Source organism: Ranitomeya imitator, chromosome 8 (assembly GCF_032444005.1).
Source record: "Ranitomeya imitator isolate aRanImi1 chromosome 8, aRanImi1.pri, whole genome shotgun sequence".
NCBI classification, from domain to species: domain Eukaryota; kingdom Metazoa; phylum Chordata; class Amphibia; order Anura; family Dendrobatidae; genus Ranitomeya; species Ranitomeya imitator.
Genome location: NC_091289.1, coordinates 18,454,068 through 18,474,238, shown reverse-complemented (window position 1 = coordinate 18,474,238; position 20,171 = coordinate 18,454,068). Strand labels below are relative to the sequence as shown.

General features: G+C 43.8%; 1 protein-coding gene across 13 annotated transcripts in view; it reads right to left on the bottom strand.

Moving 5' to 3' along the window:
• FOXP1 (forkhead box P1) overlaps nt 1-14,112 on the bottom strand; it is a 704,299-nt gene extending 690,187 nt beyond the window's left edge. For 2 of the 13 annotated variants that reach the window (XM_069736483.1, XM_069736488.1), the window contains exons 1-2: nt 13,305-13,752; nt 11,074-11,145 (exon numbers count right to left, since the gene is read on the bottom strand). The gene's annotated coding sequence lies outside the window, so the exon portion shown is untranslated. Of the gene's footprint in view, nt 1-11,073; nt 11,146-13,304; nt 13,753-14,057 lie in introns of those variants that run through there. The other 11 variants (XM_069736493.1, XM_069736492.1, XM_069736494.1 and 8 more) reach the window with 9 other exon arrangements.
• Between the last annotated feature and the right edge of the window lie 6,059 nt (nt 14,113-20,171).

Genomic DNA, 20,171 nt, shown 5'->3' with positions numbered 1-20,171 from the left:
CTATAACACGATTACCCGGCGCTCTCCACAGATGTTGCATAATACAACACTTTAATTATGAGCTCAGAGGACGGGCAGCGGCGGCTCCAGCGACACAATGAAACGAATACACTGCGGACGAGCCGTCAAGAGCACGTATCCTATTATTAGAACATAAATATAGAATTTAAAAAAGGGACTATCCAGGATTTAGGAAGAAAAAAAAAAAACATAGCCGCTTTCTTCCAAAAACAGTGCCACCCCTGTCGATGGGTTGTGCATGGTATTGCAGCTCGGCTATGTTAAAGTCAATGCTGCAATACCAGACATGACCAGTGAACAGCGGTGGTGTTTTTTTTTTTTTTTTTTTTTTTAAAGTAGCTTTATGTTTTTTAAATCCTGGACAACCCCTTTAAAGGGCATCCTATAATTAAAGATTTTACTTTTTTATGGTTCTTTTTAAACACATCTTCCCATGTAATTGAATTATCAGAATATGTCATTAGTAGAGGTCCATAAGCAGGGACCCACATTAAATCAGTAGAACAAGGGGCCCCTCAGGTATAAGAAGCTGGCATGTCCAGTCCAAATATACAGTTCTGAGGTTAAAGGAATGGTGTGACGACTACCAGACTGTTTTCCCCTACCCTTCCATCAATACTGGGACAATATAACATTGAGAGGCTGGTTGCTAGGGATCTCCTGCCTAATATACACATTATTATATATGGTTGTCAGGCAAGGTAGCATAGCAACCAGGCTGACTCAGAATACTTAGGTCTAAGACAGACTGGTTGCTAGGAATAACATGCTTATATATGTAGGCTTGTCAGGCATTGTGTCCCTAGCAACCATGCTGGCCTAATTGCTATAATCTCAGATGTGGTTTTGTCACAGACGGTCCCTAGCAACCAGGCTGATTCAGAATAATTACCGTAGATCTGAGACAGACTGGTTGCCAGGGCTACTTATATATGTGGGCTTGTCAGACAGTGCGACCCTAGCAACCAGTCCTGATGGATCTCAGACAGGTGGGATGCCAGGGGGTAGGAGAAGGCTCTTAGGGCTCCAGTCCAGGGACCACAGATGCGGTTGCTGGATCGGGTCCTACATATCGATTTGCACCAACTCTAAAGGGGGTTAGAGTCCTATTCATATATCCCCCCCCCAAAAAAAAAAACAAACAAACAAACTATAAAACCCTATAAGATACACCAAACATAGTACACCGCAAAAGAAGGTAAATTATTCTGACCTCTCACAGGGTCCTCCATCCATGAACTATGCAAGTGACCAAACAATGGCATTTCCCGGTAAGGTCAGGAGCCATCGGACACATGACCCGTAGCTGTATGGGGGTCTGATCAATGCAAAGAACACAGGAGATTTGTGCTGTAAAATCTGTATAAGGCAGCCATTTATTCCAGCCTGACACAAAACATGAGGGCAGCTTCTCCAATTCCTGCAAGTCACACTGTCAATATGCCTTGGACCGGGAATGCACTTCGCAGTCTTCTCCTTCAACGGTCTTAAGTTTTCATATTTGTACAAGCCATAAGACATTTCCTTATATAAGACAAAAAAAAAATCTAATTTATATTTTGAGAAACAGCGCCACTCCTGTTTGTGGTAATGTCTGGTATTGCAGCTCACATTAAGTCCTTGCAGTTCTGTATGACAGACCAGGAGGAAGTCCACATGCCATCGTTTGGTGCCTCTATTATTAAGCATAGTTTCGAGAGGCACACTCCATTTTTTTGTTCGAAATGTCCTATAGCTATTCCTTTTCTTTAATTCTTTTTTTTATCTCATATTGCAATAAAAAAGGTAAAATCTATAAAGAAATCTTCCTCGTGTCTCAGGAGATCAGCCATATTTCCCCTTCAGTCCCTTGTATCTGGTTGTAAGACAACTGACTGCAGCAGAAGCCTCCCCCCATTGCTCGGTTTTCATTAGGACAAAAGGCGGATAAGCCACTCCCATTTGGCTGTAATTGGAATGATGTGCTACGCTAGAATATATAATCCCTGACCAACCAACAGTCTAGTTAGGTGCAGAACCGGACCACAAATGTGCGCACATTGCTCCACTTTTGTTAAAAAAAAAAAAATTGAATTTTTCTCCTTTATTCAAGACATTCCCCAAAGAAAAGGAGAAGTTATCTAGGATGTGTCCTTACACGGCTCCATTGCTTGGAAGGGCTGTACTCCTATATTTTCTAGTTCCACCCGGTTACACGTTGTCCGGGGATGTGTGTAGTAGTAAGTGCTAACAAGGTTACATCAAAGTTGGAATCTTGACAATTTTCAGATTGATGACAGGTCAAGTTAACGACACCGCACCATGGTGGCGATGCAGGAGACATGATGGATGTGAGGGCCGTAATGAGATCTTGTATGGAACATATTGGATCTTGTAATCTAATGAAGATAATGAGGATATCAAAAGATCTCACATTGGACAGAAATTAAAGGCGCGGTTCCTTAAGATGCGGGGGGTTCTAAAAGCTACGAACATCCATAGAGCAGGAGGAAACGTCAAGAAGGTGGAGATGGAAATCCAAGCTTATCTTCTTGAATCAGTGGAGAAGTGACTCCCTTAAGGAGTACAGAATCTTATTGGCAACGGTTCCATGGGACAAATAAGCAAATAAGCACTCCCCTGGACGGAACCATCTCGCTACTGCCACCTAATGGATGTAGCTACCCTATAGGTGGAGTCTTATAACACCTATCCTCAAAGAACTATAGAGAACTATCCCCACCAGTGCCACCTAGCGAGAAGTCATTATCCGACCATTTTACAAACTTTGCAACGTGACCAGGACAATTACCTGACCCCAGTGATCACTGTGAAAATTGCAAGATTACAAAGTCTGATCTTTTATTTTAAAGAGAAAAAAAAAGTTCCCAAAACTTTGTAAAAAGTCACGGAAAACAAAAACTTTATTTATTTACACAACATATCATTTTCGGATCATAACTTCCCTTTAGGGTAGGGCCGCACGACCGTTTTTTAACACATCTGAGAAAAACGGTCCAATTATTCTGATCACAGGGACATCAGCTTTTCTCAGATATCAAGAGGGGGAAAGAAAAAAAAAAAAAAAAAAAAGACGTTTTTCCACCTTCTCCTTTCCGTCAGTCCGTGAAAATAGGACCACACTCAGATGTCTTCCGAGTGCAGTCCGATGTTTTTCACGGACCCATAGACTTGCATTGCCCATTTTGATCCAACACCAGGATCAAAATCAGACATTTCTGATTTTTTTTACTCAGACCACTTGAGCCGAGAAAAAAAAAAAAAAAGGACATGTGTACAGCAACATAGAATATCACAGGTATGAGAGCTGTCCGTGAAAAGCAGATAGCAATCATCCAATAGAATCAGCCATGTGCACAAGCTCCCCTAAGGATCAAACACTGACTTACAGCATAGTTATCTCCACTAGGTGGCACTACTGAGAAAATTCTTTCCATCCAGGAGAGATCTAATTTGCATGTTTTCCCATGGTGCATTGCCAAAAAAAAGGCATACTCAGCTGAACTCCTCTACTAGGACTAACCCCTTCTTAAATACTATATTCCCCGGTAAAATCCCATATATGCACCTCCTACACCGGCACCAGTCCATCACCGGGTCTCCCGAGGCTCTCATGACATTGTTATGCCACGTTAGCCTTGCAGCCAATCATCGGATGCTATTGTGCTACTATGCCATGTTCTTACATCCTTCAGGGGAACATGTGAACACTGCAAGCCATTAGTGGCCACTGATTGGCTGCAGGGCTTACATGACACAACAATGTCACGAGAGCCTGGAGGAACCCACCCAGTGCTGGCATCGCTGAACGGCGCTAGTGTAAGAAGTGAATATGAAGTGTTTTAATTTTACAAAGGGGGGATGTTTTTAAGAAAGGATTGTCCAAGTAACGAAAAATCCCTTTAAGAAGGGCAAATCCTTTTAAAAAATCTGAATGAAAAGGCATCTCGTTCAGGCAGCCAGACCCATGAATATTAAACTAGATTATTATTCCTTCACACTCCTTCAGCTATTGAGGTGGTACAGTAACCCATCCAAATTTGGAGATGACTCATGAGTAAACTTAACTCTTTCTACTTCAGAGACCATATACAAAGGCTTCCCTATCCGGCCAAAGAAGTGTAGCTTCACTAAATTATCTACATTTCAGACTTCGTCCCTTATAAAAATATGGCACTGTCTACTCTAGAACATTGGTGGTGGTCTAGTTGGAGTGAAACCTCAATCCTCCGCGTACTAGAGATCCATAGGTCCGTGACCACTGGTCTGGAAGAACCTCCTTATCCAATCATCCCTATCTACTATATAATTGTCTAATGGTCACTTCCGTCTTTCTGTCTGTCTGTCACAGATATTCATTGGTCGCGGCCTCTGTCTGTCATTGAAATCCAATTCGCTGATTGGTCGCGGAAAAACAGCCACGACCAATCAGCGACCGGCACAGTCCGGCGGAAAAATGGCAGCTCCCTACTCCCCGCAGTCAGTGTCCGCTCCGTACTCCCCTCCAGTCAGCCCTCACACAGGGTTAATGCCAGCGTTAATGGACCGCGGTGTAACGCACTCCATTAAAGCAGCTATTAACCCTGTGCGACCAACTTTTTACTATTGATGATGCGTATGCAGCATCAATAGTAAAAAGATCTAATGTTACAAATAATAATAATAATAATAATAATAATAATATAAAAAAAGGTTATTCTCGCCCTCCGCCGTCGCGTCCTCTCCTCGGCAGTGCAAGCGGCAGGTTCCGGTGCTAAGGATGCTATGAGAGAAGGACCTGCCTTCATGTGACCGCGACATCATCACAGGTCCTGTGCTCATACCAACCCTGGGGCCAGGAAGCTGCCGCGTGCACCGCACACAGCCGCCAGGACTACAAGGGGCCCTTGGAAGGTGAGTACATGTTTATTTTTTATTTTAAGTCTTTTTTAACCTGTTACATACGTGGCTGAGCAATATACTACGTGGCTGGGCAATATACTACGTGGCTGAGCAATATACTACGTGGCTGGGCAATATACTACGTGACTGGCCAATATACTACGTGACTGGCCAATATACTACGTGACTGGCCAATATACTACGTCGCTGTGCAATATACTACGTGGCTGGGCAATATACTACGTGGAGTGGGCAATATACTACGTGGAGTGGGCAATATACTACGTGGACTGGGCAATATACTACGTGGACTGGGCAATATACTACGTGGGCTGGGCAATATACTACGTGGGCTGGGCAATATACTACGTCGCTGGGCAATATACTACGTGGGCTGGGCAATATACTACGTCGCTGGGCAATATACTACGTGGACTGGGCAATATACTACGTGGACTGGGCAATATACTACGTGGACTGGGCAATATACTACGTGGACTGGGCAATATACTACGTGGACTGGGCAATATACTACATGGCTGGGCAATATACTACATGGCTGGGCAATATACTACGTGGACTGGGCAATATACTACGTGGCTGGGCAATATACTACGTGGCTGGGCAATATACTACGTGGCTGGGCAATATACTACGTGGCTGAGCAATATACTACGTGGCTGGGCAATATACTACGTGACTGGCCAATATACTACGTGACTGGCCAATATACTACGTGACTGGCCAATATACTACGTGACTGTGCAATATACTACGTCGCTGTGCAATATACTACGTGGCTGGGCAATATACTACGTGGAGTGGGCAATATACTACGTGGACTGGGCAATATACTACGTGGGCTGGGCAATATACTACGTGGGCTGGGCAATATACTACGTGGGCTGGGCAATATACTACGTCGCTGGGCAATATACTACGTGGGCTGGGCAATATACTACGTCGCTGGGCAATATACTACGTGGACTGGGCAATATACTACGTGGGCTGGGCAATATACTACGTGGGCTGGGCAATATACTACGTGGGCTGGGCAATATACTACGTGGGCTGGGCAATATACTACGTGGCTGGGCAATATACTACGTCGCTGGGCAATATACTACGTGGAGTGGGCAATATACTACGTGGACTGGGCAATGTACTACGTGGACTGGGCAATATACTACGTGGACTGGGCAATATACTACATGGCTGGGCAATATACTACATGGCTGGGCAATATACTACGTGGGCTGGGCAATATACTACGTGGCTGGGCAATATACTACGTGGCTGGGCAATATACTACGTGGCTGGGCAATATACTACGTGGCTGGGCAATATACTACGTGGCTGGGCAATATACTACGTGGCTGGGCAATATACTACGTGACTGGCCAATATACTACGTGACTGGCCAATATACTACGTGACTGGCCAATATACTACGTCGCTGTGCAATATACTACGTGGCTGGGCAATATACTACGTGGAGTGGGCAATATACTACGTGGACTGGGCAATATACTACGTGGGCTGGGCAATATACTACGTGGGCTGGGCAATATACTACGTGGGCTGGGCAATATACTACGTGGGCTGGGCAATATACTACGTGGGCTGGGCAATATACTACGTCGCTGGGCAATATACTACGTGGACTGGGCAATATACTACGTGGGCTGGGCAATATACTACGTGGGCTGGGCAATATACTACGTGGGCTGGGCAATATACTACGTGGCTGGGCAATATACTACGTCGCTGGGCAATATACTACGTCGCTGGGCAATATACTACGTGGAGTGGGCAATATACTACGTGGACTGGGCAATATACTACGTGGACTGGGCAATATACTACGTGGACTGGGCAATATACTACATGGCTGGGCAATATACTACATGGCTGGGCAATATACTACATGGCTGGGCAATATACTACGTGGCTGGGCAATATACTACGTGGACTGGGCAATATACTACGTGGACTGGGCAATATACTACGTGGACTGGGCAATATACTATGTCACTGAGCAATATACTACATGGGCTGGGCAATATACTACATGGCTGGGCAATATACTACGTGGCTGGGCAATATACTACGTGGACTGGGCAATATACTACGTGGACTAGGCAATATACTACGTGGACATGCATATTCTAGAATACCCGATGCGTTAGAATCGGGCCACCATCTATTAGGCACATACTATTTCTTCAAAAAGGTGATCTGCTCGGGTACTAAACACCGATAGGGTCACAAAGAGGAGATCATACCCACACAACAATCTACTGAGGATGAACGATGGCAAGTACACATTAGGTGGCAGGTATAGCAGCTGTCACAGTAATAGACTAACTTTGTGTTAATGCCAAAAAAGGGTTATCTCCAACATAAAAAAAACAAGTTATCCCCTATCCACTGCATGGGGCATAACTTGCTGATCACTGGGGATCCAAACTCCTAGAAACCTCCAGCGATCCGGAAATCTGGGCTTTGGAACCCTCAAACCAGGACTCTGCATCCCCATCATTAGTGAAGTGGAAAGGGTCATGTGCGACCCTCGCTCTATTCATTGTCAGTGGGACTGGAGTGGTCGACTTTCTCCAGCCGTTCTACAGACAACGAATGGACGGAGGTCTGCACTTCATTCGAGACAGAGCTTTGGAGTTATGTTCTCAGGGTTCCAGAGCCCCGATTTCAGGACTACTGGTGGTCAAACAAACTGCATAAAGTAATTCCCTATCCAAAGGATAAGATATAATATGCTTTTTAGGGAACAACCCTTTAAAAAGGTTGTGCACTACTCGGACAATCCCTTCTGATTACCCATATATCCCCTAGTAAAATAACATGGATACTCACCTCCGATGCCGTTCCTGAGGTGTCACCATTGGATCTCCAGGAGCTTGCATGACATTGTTACGTCACGCGCTCCCTGAGGTTTCACTTACCTCTCTCCTTTGGACAAATCAAGACATCTGGAGGAAGTGAGAGAGCAACCGCAGCTCTTACTTCTTCCGGATGTAAATTAAGTCTCCAGGAGGGAGAGTGAAGTCAGCGCTGACTGGCCGCAGGGATCACGTGACAAAACAATGTCATGTGAGCCCCGGGAGAGTCAGTGCACACCGCTGGAACAGTGTCGGCACCGGAGAAGAGTACAGCTGCTAACATTTTACAGGGGGGGGGAACATAGGGTTCCAGAAGTTGTTGTCCAATTAGTGGACAACCACTTTAAGTATAGAAAAGTCTCTGATGCAAACCCTCCAAAACTACACTGAAAAGTAGTTTTCTAGAGGAGACGTCCAGCATGTACGATATATGGTGGAACCGAAAACCTGGTCTGGATAAGGGTGTTGTCTTCCTAAAGAGGTTGTCTTTTGGAAAGGTTTTCACTGTATATTGAGACTGGTTGGCTTGGACAATGACAATACCAAGTTATTTGTCTACATCCACCATCAGCCGTGAGCATGAACCAACATACATGACATATGTATTTACGAACCAGAGGTCTTCAAAGCGTTTCATAAACAATCCCAGAATAATTTGCCACCCTTCCGAAACCCTTCGCTTTGTCCTCTTGCCACCAAATATGTCTGCAAAGAAATCTGGGTAAATTATCTCAGTCTATTCTGCATCCATCACCCCTTTGGGAACAAGAACCTGATTCCTATCACCACGTTGAACATTAGACAAACTTCAAGCAGGAGATACAAGAAAGTTCTTCTAGATCAGTGTTTCTCAACTCCGGTCCTCCAGAGCCACCAACAGGTCATGTTTTCAGGACTTCCTTAGTATTGCACAGGTGATGGAATTAATGCTTGAGCGGGTGATGAAATTATCACCTGTGCAATACTAAGGAAATCCTGAAAACTTGACCTGTTGGTGGGTCTTGAGGACTGGAGTTGAGAAATGCTGTTCTAGACGGTCACGGAAATTCTAATCAATGAGAAGATGAAATGATAATGAAAAAAAAAAGGGTGGTGTCCTCTTGGAATTACGCAGCATTTCCACCACTTTCTTATCTGGATTACATGAAGTTCCACCAAGAACTTTTAACTTCTGCACCTTCTAAACCCATTGTGAAAAAAAACTAAAAGTGTAAAATAAAGTTATATCACATACCATAATTCTGCTTCAAATCAGTGCGAAAAAAAAACCCAACATCTGTCGGATTTTTTTTGAGCTTTAACAACTTGAGGTTTTGGTTTTTTTTTTCCGGAAAGCAGCTTGACAAACAAGTGACGGAGATGAACATCTAGTGAAATGTGATGGGTCTGCTTTCCATGCTGAGTCTGACAAGCCAGCCAATCTGCAAGGAAATACCTTCTGCGAATGATGGAAAGAGTTCGATTGCCTTTATATTCGATGATCGGTGACTATCACCACTGTCCACTGAATTATACATTAACGCGTTTCACACACAAAAAAAAAAAATATCTGCTTCTCCTAGCTTATTGCTCCGGCGGATTCTTGCATGTTTGTCATCCTGACAAGGGAGCAAAAATAAGACTGATTTTTTATATATATATTTTTTGCGCAAGTGTTACTTCTACTTATTTTAAAGTACACAGGTACCGAGTCTCATCTAAATCCATGAACTCTCTTCTTCCAGATCTAGGAAGCCAGTCCCTTGAAGGTACAGTAAAATAAAAATCTCGGTAATTTAAGATTATTGCAAAGGAGCAAAGGGCAGAAAAGGCTTTTTAGTACCCTCATTTCGACTCTTAACGCTCTTCATTACGGGGGTTAAACGAGTTGCTCTAACGCAAGTACTTAAAGTAGCTGATACCATAAACAAAATCTATGGCACCGCCTGACAGCCCTTAATATATTTCCACTACATTTAAGCAAAAACGATAAAAGTTTAAAGTATATAGAGTGGTGGCAGCTTTCACGACACCCCCGAAAATATAATGACCTACCTGATCGTGACGGAAAGGGGAAAAAAAAAAAAAAGACACCTGGAATCATAATTAATTGGCACTATCGTTTTATGGAGGCAAATAAAAATTGCAATCATATTTTAAGAAAGGAAAAAAAAAAACATATCCCATTACCCATAATATAGAGTATATGCATAAGTCATACAAGTGTTACAGGAGGTGGATACTTTTCTTTGTAAACCATGGTATATTATTAGAAAAAAAAAGCAAAAAAAAAAAAAAACACAAAAAAAACGTATAATTAAAGAGAAAAAAAAAATCACGAGATAGTTAAAGGGCAAAATGAAATCATTACATATTCATCCATCCATAGGTTCCTGATTAAAGTCTATATAACACGTCCACTTCTCGAGAGTGCAATTTTATATTACAGCTTCGTCAAATCAAAAGATGAAAATTGCTCAGCCCCGAGCATTAGAAAGTGGAGGTTTAAAAGGAATTTTTAAATAATTATTAATAAAAATAATAAGAAAAATGGATAATTCACAAATAATACATTTTTGCCCACCATAAAAATTAGCTATTTATTAATACAGCATGACCATAAAATTTAAAGGGGAATTTTTGAATGAATTTTGAGAAATGTCATATTCAAAAGGGGTGGCATCAAAAATTCATGTTTGATGCCTCCGTGAAACTGCGCTGAGAATTCTGCACCTTTTGCTTCCACCACAAAGGCCAGCGTTTGCAATAGTCCATTTCTGCATAAGTGAACTTGTAGGCTTGCTAACCCAGAGCCAGCAGCCAGCCTGTACTTGACAACAGCTCAGTAGAAGCTTCGTTTGATCTCCACTGCACTCCTTAATCTGGGTTGTCAAGGTTCACTTGTTGAAGACTGTTTACTTATTCTCCCCCCCTTTTCAAAAAGAGATTTTTTTTTTCCCCCCCTCTCTCACTCAGACAATGACTAATCCGGGAGACTACAGAAGAGAAAAGAGAATGCTTCCACAGCAATATATTAAACATACAATTCTTCTCTTTTGTGGCTTACTTGGGATCTCACACATTTTAGGAGAGCTGAGTTCTTTTCTTTTTTTTTTTTTTTTTTTTTTTTTTTACCCACTTTTGCCAGAAAAAATAAATAAATAAATAAAAATCACTAAAAAATAAAAATTGAAGTCATCACTATGCATTAAGACATGGCATTATATTTTCCTATTTTTTCTTTTATTTTAGGAGAAGATATATCGGTCTGTATGTAGGTTGTAATACACACCTGGCTGATGTCTTGATTTCAAAAACTAAATGAATGATTTAATTTTCCGTTCCATCATTTAACAACCGGGGCCTGGAAAAAAAAAATACAACATCACTAACAGTTTTTTTTTGTTACATGGAAAGTACGGTATTTGCTTTCTTTTATTTTTCTTATCCAGCATGGTGTACAGAAATGAAAAAAAAAAAATTGGCACAAATGTATACACCTTTATAGGAAAGGGTGCAATGCACATGTCATCTGTCTAACTTTCTAGATACGTTATATTTTTTTGCATAGGGGAAAACTGCAAATAATATATCTGCATGTACAATGTAATTATTGTCATTCATAATCATAGTAATAATCATAATTAATGTCTACAGAATATTGCACATTATTTATTAGATTTCGGGAAAAAAATAATAATATTAATAAAAAAAAAAAGATCATCATGTCAGATGGTTCAAAGCCTCAGCGTTTGTAATTTATAATCATCTTACAGATGGTATTTGTAGAAAAAGACTTGGAAATTATTATACCAGCAATTACAAGGGAAGGCTGTCAACTTTCACTGGCATTTGGAATAAACTTTGCTCGGTAATTTTTATCCATAGATGTTATTTTTGGCAGTCGTTTCTCTCCATTATCTATTTTTTTTGCATATTCCTTTTGTCATGCCACCCTTTATAGGGAGAGATCTTACATGAATGTGCACTCATAAAGAAAGAATAGATGGAATGTCTCAGTCAGGACAGGTGGAGAATTCTATTTCCCATCAAGTAACATTTGTGCTTTTTACAGAGAGATGAAAATGGAATAAACATTGGAAGTAGAAACATTATTATAGAATGTAGCAGAATAAAGGATAGGGAAATGGGAAGATGGGCACGTGGAGGAGATGGAGGGATGGAAGAAGTGAGGCTTGGGATAGGACTATCTCTATACTGAGCTCAATCACTTCCTTCCAAGACAGCTTATACTGTAAGGAGGCGAGGTATCCGAATAAGAAGCTCAGGATGTCTTGAAACTTTCCCTAGCATTAGAAAACTGCTCCTCAGACTTATATAACAAGCAGTTTTGGATCATTTTAAGCCTGTGCCCCATGGTCGCTCTTAAATGGGCCTTTATTGAGGAAACACAGATCATAAGTGCAATATAGGGTAAGCAAAATGTGCAAATATTTCTGATCTGATCACCTGTAATCGGAGCAATCCCAGGCAACACAGATGCTGGATCTAGGGTCCTTGCTACCACTAAAAAAGGGTCAGATACATCACTGCTATCCACATCTATGGAGGAGAGCATGACTACTATGCAACCAAGAGTGGCTACGTAGTCCCTACGGGTCTTCAAGGTTTATTATAGGGGCGTCTCGAAAACTTCACCCACATACATACGTCCTATTACAACTTTTCAGCAGGTAATAAACCATACAGGGTTTCTGCAACAATCTATAAAAACTAAAAAAAAATATTTACAATCTGAAAACAAAATATTGACACTTCTACATTCAATAGATCAAACAACTTCCAGGAACTTTGTAAAAAAAAAAAAAAAACCCTGTATCTAGAAGAAGACAACAGGTTTCCAAAAACTAAGATCTCAGTTCCATCCACGACAACTCTCGACCTTGGCCGGACAACTTTGTGAAAATTCCCCCCCCCCCCCCCCATAGATTTTCCTAGGAGCCCAAGTGTTCCCCAATCTGTGGAATCTCAATCCCACCTCCTCTATTCTGCATGGAACATAATTATGCAGCGGATGCGGTTGACTAAAAGTAACAATGAAAAAAAGTTTTGAAAAAGTTTGAAAAAAGTTGCCCAATCTGACGAAACGGGCGCTACCGTTCCTGAACTGACTTCCTTCCGTGACGTGACGCCATTCTAGAACCGTAAATCACTGACTCCCCCAGAAGTAGCCTCTAAGTCCTTAGTGGCACAAACCCATTCTATCCTGTCTAGAAAACTTTTGCTAATCAAGAGGGAAAGATGAAGTGGGGGGGGAGGGAGGATAATATCTGGAGTGACCCAAGAGTTGGGACAGAAGAGTTTAAAAAAAAGAAGAAAAAAAGTTACTTTTTAGTAGTAATAGTTTGGTGCATGACAGCAGGAGGGGATATAAGGAGGGGGTGGGGGGCAAAGGGAATGGGAAGAGGGGAGACATAAAAGAGGAAAGTGGAGGAAATGCAATAAAGACAATGGGGCAAGAAGAGCAGCTTGGAAGGTGCAGCCAAAGCCACCAACACTCACCGGCACCGGCAGCTCTCCTGTCACTCAGTGTCAGTGTGTGTGTGTGTTAATTTATTTTCTTTCCTTTTAAATGCACATGCGATCCCAGTACAGCATGCAACAGCCACACAATAAATAACAATAGATTACTCCGCCGCTGCCGCTGCTTGCTCCGGCCGCTGCCGCTGCTTGCTCCGGCTGCTGCTTGCTCCGCTGGCAGGACGCACTCGCTCCTGTGCGCTCTGATGGATGGAGCGCACCGACCGGGGGCCCCTCTCCAGCGCTCGCCTCCCTCCAGCGCTTGCAGGCTGCAGCCCCTCTTCCTCGTGCTCCCAGACCCCCTTCTTTGCACTCTTGTTGTTGTTGTTTATTTGCTCCCCCCTCCTCCTCCTCCTTGGATCAGGCACTATTTTCTTGCTCCCCCTCCTCCTCCTCCTCTCTTTCCTTCTCCTTCTTTCCACTTTGCTAGTGGTGCCCACGCTGGACTCACTGCTGGCGGATTTAGACGTTGTTATTTTTTGCAGTGTTCGGTCCTTGACGTCACATCCACCTGCTGGGTAAACAACAAGACACAGAAGCGGAGAGGGAGAGAGAGAGGGAGCATTCAAGGGGGAAAAGGCACAAAAAGGAGATGGGAGAAAGGAGGAAAAAAGGGGGAAAAGGCAGGAGAAGAGGAGGAGGAGGGGGTCTGGATAGGAGAATGGAGGAGTGCTCAGCATTGCACTGGCCGGGAACAGGGCTTGTTCTCAAGCTTTGCAAAAGGCTTGGACTTACAGTGCTGATGTTTCGGAGCTGCTGCAGAACCTCTTACTAGGCGGATCTCTTGCAGAACCGTATAGGCATTGCTAGAAGTTATTGGGAAATGTGCACGCTACATTGTATCTGTGTGTGCGGAGGAGGGGCTTGCATTAGCCCTGCTGTTGCTGCTGCAGAACTTCTTGCATTACAGTTATCACAAGTGCTGAGGATTTTGCTTAGATCAATGTGTGTTTGTCACTGGAAAGTGCCGCTGTATAACTTCTCGTTTACTTTTTATATAGGTGACAGCTAAGAGGTTCTGCAGCAGATATGGATGTTGCAAGTGTAGGTAATTTTCGCCCCTCTCGTTCTATAAACACCGGTCGTCATTTATATATTTTCTGTATTCGCTTTAGACGAACACGTCTTGTAGTAGCCGTGAACCGTGAAAAACTTTAGGAGCAGAGGTAACTTCATGACTCTCTGCTGCTGCGGAACCTCTTGCAGCTCAACTATAGCAAACTGTATTAATAATTTGTTTTACTTCTCCCTAACAATATTCTAGTTACTTTTAAAAAGTTGCCGCTGAAGAACCTCTTGCCCGATATTTGCCTAGGACTTTTTACATTTACTTTACTTTTGCATTATTTGGTTAAACTTTTAAGGATCCATACGATTCTAATCTCCAAAGAAGCTGCTGCAGAACCTCTTGCTGCGAAAGCTAGTGAAGATTTGCAGATTCCAAGGATGTGCAGTTGTTTGTATTAGAAGTGTAATATACAATTGATTTACTGAGTCTAAGAAGCTCTGCAGCAGCTGAGACCTTTGCCCAGGGACCTAGGGAACGTTAAATCCACATGATGGCTGCCCTCCGATCGCATGAGTTTTGTTTTAGTTTTTTTTTTTGTCACATCATGCAAGTGCCCCCCATCTAATTCCATTAACCCAGAATGTGAATGTCGCCTTCTTATTAGAGGTGATGCTTTTAGCTTGAATCCTCACAAATCTTACTTAAGGGTTTGTGCTCGCAGAGGACGGGGGTCACAGGAGACGTGATGGGGGCACTGGGGAGCAGCCCCCTCCCTTCCCTTCTGTTCTCTTTTTTTTATTTTAGCTCTGTTCCCCCCTTTTTTTTCTTTCAAGTTACCAATAAAAAGGGAGCAGAGTTCGGAAGGTGAAAGTTCACTTGCAGGACAACACTCCTCACCCCTCTCTGCAAGAAGAGGAGGTGGAAAAACCCAAGGGATTCCCTTGTCAGCCCCTCTCATTGTGGGGACCCCTGGCCTTTAGTGATGTGGATTTTACTCTTTTTCCCAAAACCTACAAAGTGTACAAATCCAATTACTTCCTTGAATTAATAACGCCTTGTTGCACACTGTTATGTATAGAGGTGTAGCAGAGCTAACATTGTAATTAAAGGGAACCTGTCACCCCCAAAATGGAAGATGAGCTAAGCCCACCAGTATCGGGCTTACCTACAGCATTCTGGAATGCTGTAGATAAACCCCAGATATATCCTGAAAGGTAAGAAAAAGAGGTTAGATTATACTCACCCAGAGGCGGTTCTGGTTCTGTTCGGGTCCGATGGGCGTCGCGGTCCGGGCCTCCCATCTTCTTACGATGACGTCCTCTTCTTGTCTTCACGCTGCAGCTCCGGCGCATTTTGTCTGACCTGTTGAGGGCAGAGCAAAGTACTGCAGTGCGCAGGCACCGGGAAATGTCAGAGCGGCCCAGCACCTGCGCACTGCAGTACTTGCTCTGCCCTCAACAGGGCAAAGTGCGCCGGAGCAGCAGTGTGAAGACAAGAAGAGGACGTCATCGTAAGAAGATGGGAGGCCCCGGACCGCGACGCCCATCGGACCCGAACAGAATCGGGAGCGCCCCTGGGTGAGTATAATCTAACCTCTTTTTCTTACCTTTCAGGTTACATCGGGGGCTTATCTACAGCATTCCAGAATGCTGTAGGTAAGCGCCTGATGCTGGTGGGCTTAGCTCATCTTGCATTTTGGGGGTGACAGGTTCCCTTTAAACTATCCAGATCAATGTTCCCAGCTCCAGTCCTCAAAAGCCACCAACAGGTCACGTTTTCAGTATTTCCTTAGTATTGAGCAGGTGATAATTCCATCACTTGAGCAACAGTAATCCTGAAAATATGATATGTCGGTGGCTCTTGAGGACTGGAGCTGTGAACATTGATGCAGATGATGCAAAACATTTACTCAGAAATACAGGTATCGGCATAAGTTGTGCCAAATGGCACAGGCTGCTCCCGTCGGAGTCTTCCCGGCTGCTCCCGTCGGAGTCTTCCCGGGCTTCTCTCGTCAGAGTCTTCCCGGGCTTCTCTCGTCAGTCTTCCCCGGCTTCTCTCGTCGGAGTCTTCCCGGGCTTCTCCCGTCGGAGTCTTCCCGGGCTCCTCCCGTCGGAGTCTTCCCGGGCTCCTCCCGTCGGAGTCTTCCCGGGCTCCTCCCGTCGGAGTCTTCCCGGGCTTCTCCCGTCGGAGTCTTCCCGGGCTTCTCCCGTCGGAGTCTTCCCGGGCTTCTCCCGTCGGAGTCTTCCCGGGCTTCTCCCGTCGGAGTCTTCCCGGGCTTCTCCCCTCGGAGTCTTCCCGGGCTTCTCCCCTCGGAGTCTTCCCGGGCTGCTCCCGTCGGAGTCTTCCCGGGCTGCTCCCGTCGGAGTCTTCCCGGGCTGCTCCCGTCGGAGTCTTCCCGGGCTGCTCCCGTCGGAGTCTTCCCGGGCTGCTCCCGTCGGAGTCTTCCCGGGCTGCTCCCGTCGGAGTCTTCCCGGGCTGCTCCCGTCGGAGTCTTCCCGGGCTGCTCCCGTCGGAGTCTTTCCGGGCTGCTCCCGTCGGAGGGTTCTCACTTTGAAGTCTGCTCGGCTACTCCCTTCGAAGCCTGCCCGGGCTTCTCGCGTCGAAGCCTGACCTTCGAAGAGCCGTCGGTCAGTCCGTGCACTGCGTTTTGATCTCACCCTGATTTATACGTCCATCTGATGGTGATCTTCTGATGCTTCTGCCAGTTAAAGAGCAATGTTCGTCATTAAACTGTATCCAGCGATAACTTGCTCGTCATCAGACCCCCAGCGATCAGCCAGTTATCCCCTATCCTATTGATAGGGGATACCTTACTGGTTTGGGATTAACCCTTTAATCTACTGCCCTATGGAAAAGCATTGATATCAAAGTGATTTGCGCTGTTTAACAAACTTGACTCCGTTGCATTCAGCAAACTCAGCACTGCTACACGTTTCATGGTGCATCGGTCTACATTTCCAAGAACTTTCACACCGTGTCTTATTCAGACGCTTTTTGAGCAGGTACGCAGCAGCAAAACGTTCATAACAATGGCCCTATAATTTTGTATGAGAAAACCAATCGCTGTTCACACATTCAGGTTTTCGTCTTTTAGATGCTTCAGAATCTTAGACGCCAAGTGGTTAAAAATAAATAACCTGAACTTTCTTCAGGCGTCTTCTGCTTCTGCTCATTACTTTATAATAGATGTCAATGAGAAGGATTAAAAATTCTCCTTTTTATTGTATTGTCAGCTTTCTTGCTTTCATCATTTGATGGATTTAAAAAAAAAAATTTTTAAAAGCCTTGGAAAAAGTATAGTTTAATAAAAATGCCGTCAGGGAAAAAAATCATTGATAAAAAAGCTCCGAAAATGATTGAAATGTAGCTAAAAAACTTGAGGCTTTGGGTTTACAAAACTTCAGAAAATGGAGAGTATCCTGAAGTGTCTTCTGCTTGAAAAACGTGCCGGAAAAAGACGCAGTGTGAACTATGGGCTATGTGCCCACTTTGCAGAATAGAAGCAGATTTTTCCTCATCAAAACCGCACACCCTTGCCAGGGAAAACGCATGTGGATTTTGATGCGTTTTTCATGCGTTTAAGCGTTTTTAGCACAAATAGAGTTGGGACAAAAAAAAGGCTCATATGAGGTCCGATCGAGATGATTCTGCTGCCACTAAAGGGGAACAGACATAGGCCGATGGTAGTAGTAGTCCCATCAGCCTATGTCTGGATTATGGGATGGCATGATGGGATGCCGATAATGTCACTTCCTATTTGCTGCGGTTTTGATTTACAAAACCGCAGCAAATGCACTTGAAATCCGCAAACATTTTTAATATTTGCGGATTTCATGCGTTCCAATACAAGTCTATGGCGCCGGAATTCCGCAAAATATATGATCATGCTGCGTATATTTCTGCGATGCGATTCCGCTGCGGAAAAATACGCAGCATGAGCACAGCAATTGCGGAATGCAATTATAATTAATGGAATGTGTTTTTTAAGCATATCCGCAGTGGAAAAGCGCGGCAGAAACGCTTAAGAAACGCAACGTTGGCACACAGCCTAAGGGTATGTGCACACGTTGCAGATTTGGCTGCGGATCCGCAGCTGTTTTCCATTCGTTTTACAGTTGCATGTAAAGCTATGGAAAACCAAATCTGTTGTGCACATGCTGCGGGAAAATTCCGCACAGAATTGCTGCGGTTTATTTTCTGCAGCATGTCAATTCTTTGTGCGCATTCCGCAGCGTTTTACACCTATTCCTTAATAGAAATCCGCAGGTGTAAAAATGCAGGTGAAATCCGCACAAAAACTGCACTGAATCTGCAGGAAATCAGCGGTGAATCCGCAGGTAAAACGCAGGGCGTTTTACCTGCGGATTTTGCAGAATCCGCGTGGAAAAATCCACAATGGATTTCACATGTGCACATACCCTTACAATGAAAGTCCACGTTCACACTCTCAGTATTTGTAGCCAAAACCACGAGTGGGTGAAAAATACAGAAGTGGTGCATATGTTTCTATTATGTTTCCTCTGATTATTCCACTCCTGTTTTTGGCTTATAAATACTCATCTAAAATACTGAACATGTGAACGCGGCCTTACAGGGGGCCATGCAACAGTGATGCAGCTCTTAAAGGAGAACTCTAGGTATAATACACCTACAAGGCGTCGGGACACATTGCACCCGTCCATACCCTGGTACTATACAATCCTATAGCAGGTTATGGCCGTTGTATTCGAGATCCTTAAAGGGGTCTTCCTATCTCACATCACTTTCTGATTGTTGGGGTCCTGACCTGTGAGACCCCCAGAGATCCTGAGCATTTTTCTGAACACCTGTTCCCCAGGTGAACAGAAGTCTGGCTTCATATATTGCAGTTCCTTGCACATCAGTTGGGGTCTGACTTCTGGGACCCCGACTATTATGGAGTAAAAGGGGTCCTCGGCTTGTTTTTTATTTCCTTTCATCTTTTCTTTTAATGTTTGGATTTTTTTTTTAAATAAATAACAACGCATTTTAATTCTGCATTCTATGAATATCCCAACGCACCTTGTATATTTCTCCCCCCATTAAGAGGCTACGGCTTTTATTTATTTAGTAAGGCTAGTTTCCCATTTGCGGTTAAGTCCGCAGCGTATCGTCCGCAACCGCAAACGCATGCAAAAACGCATGCAAGCATCTGATAACGCAACATTTTTTATCCGCATCAGCTTACATGATGGTTAAAAAAACGCAGCATTTGCATGCGTTTTTACATGTGTTTTTGCGCTTTTTATGCGCATGCGTTTGATATTTCCAGGAGGGGGTGTCTTTAATGGGCGTCTAAATCAGTTCCTGGACATGCGCAGTCCAAAGTACGCAAGCGCATCAAACGCCTGCGTACGCAAATTCATGTGCACGCATGCGTTCCCATAGACAGTAATGCGTTGTTTTTTTGCCGCATTCCTTGCGCTAACAACCGCATACGTTTCTAGGCGGCAAATTGGCGCCTCTAAAATTACTACATGTAGCGTTTACCGCGCCAAACCGCAGACGACGAAACGACGCATGTGCCGTCAAAGGCGGCAAAACGCAATCGATCGCAGACACATGTCTCCCTAATGTTAAAGATAGGAATACACGACGCATGCGGATAATTGTGGAAGAAACGATGCGGACACAACCGCAAATGTAAGACCAATTAGTTGTTTTATTTTTGTGCCTTTTTATTATTTGTGGCTGTCTGATTTCTTTGTTGCTTTTTTTTTTCCCCTAAAAAAACACTTTCTAAGGGAATGCTTAATGAAAATGTCATCAATCCAGCTCGCCGCTTGCTCCATTCAAATGACTTGCTCATTGATGCTACAACA